The 595-nt window shown below is 67.7% G+C and overlaps 1 protein-coding gene across 1 annotated transcript in view; it reads left to right on the forward strand.

Annotated features, from left to right (window-relative positions):
* Nucleotides 1–441: 441 nt before the first annotated feature.
* The window catches only part of RAP1B (RAP1B, member of RAS oncogene family), a 50581-nt gene continuing 50427 nt past the window's right edge, over nucleotides 442–595 (forward strand). The window contains exon 1 of the mRNA XM_012558398.2: nucleotides 442–577. The gene's annotated coding sequence lies outside the window, so the exon portion shown is untranslated. The remainder of the gene's footprint in view (nucleotides 578–595) is intronic.

Raw genomic sequence — 595 nt, forward strand, 5'->3', positions numbered from 1 at the left:
CTGAATTACAGTTGGCGTAAAAAAGTTACCTTTGAGGCCACGTCACTCATTACGAGGTTTTTGAAGGGTTTCTAAGCCCTTCGCATCACTGTTAACTCACTGGGGTCGAAAAGGCGCGTACTCGGGGGGTGGGGCGCGACACACGAGTCCACCCTCCAGCCAGTCAACCGAAGTGTCGCTGAGGGGTGTTGGAGGCAACAAGGAAACACTACGGAGAAAACACTGCGGGGAAGCGCCACTAACCGCGCCGCGTGGGCTACGCCTGCGCTCCGCGCACCACTGGAGGCGGGGCAGGAGGACCGCAGCGAGGACCCCTGGGCGCAGCGGCCCCGCCTCCCCGCGGGGGCCCGCCCCGCCCCTCGCGCCCCGCGCCCCGCCCGCGGACGGAAGCGAGAGCGAGGCTGAACGCCTGACGTCAAGGCGACACCGCCAAACCTCGCCCAGAATCAGGCGTGTAACCAGCCGGAGAGGCGGCGGCGGCAGCGGCAGTACCGCCGTGGCGCCGGGAGCAGAGACCGGGAGGGAGCGCGAGGCGTGGGGAGACGCTGGCTGCGGGGACCCGGTGACAGCGCGAGAGGTTCGCAGAGTGCACGCG

Source organism: Trichechus manatus, unplaced genomic scaffold (genome assembly GCF_000243295.1).
Source record: "Trichechus manatus latirostris isolate Lorelei unplaced genomic scaffold, TriManLat1.0 scaffold00164, whole genome shotgun sequence".
Classification (NCBI taxonomy): Eukaryota; Metazoa; Chordata; class Mammalia; order Sirenia; family Trichechidae; genus Trichechus; species Trichechus manatus.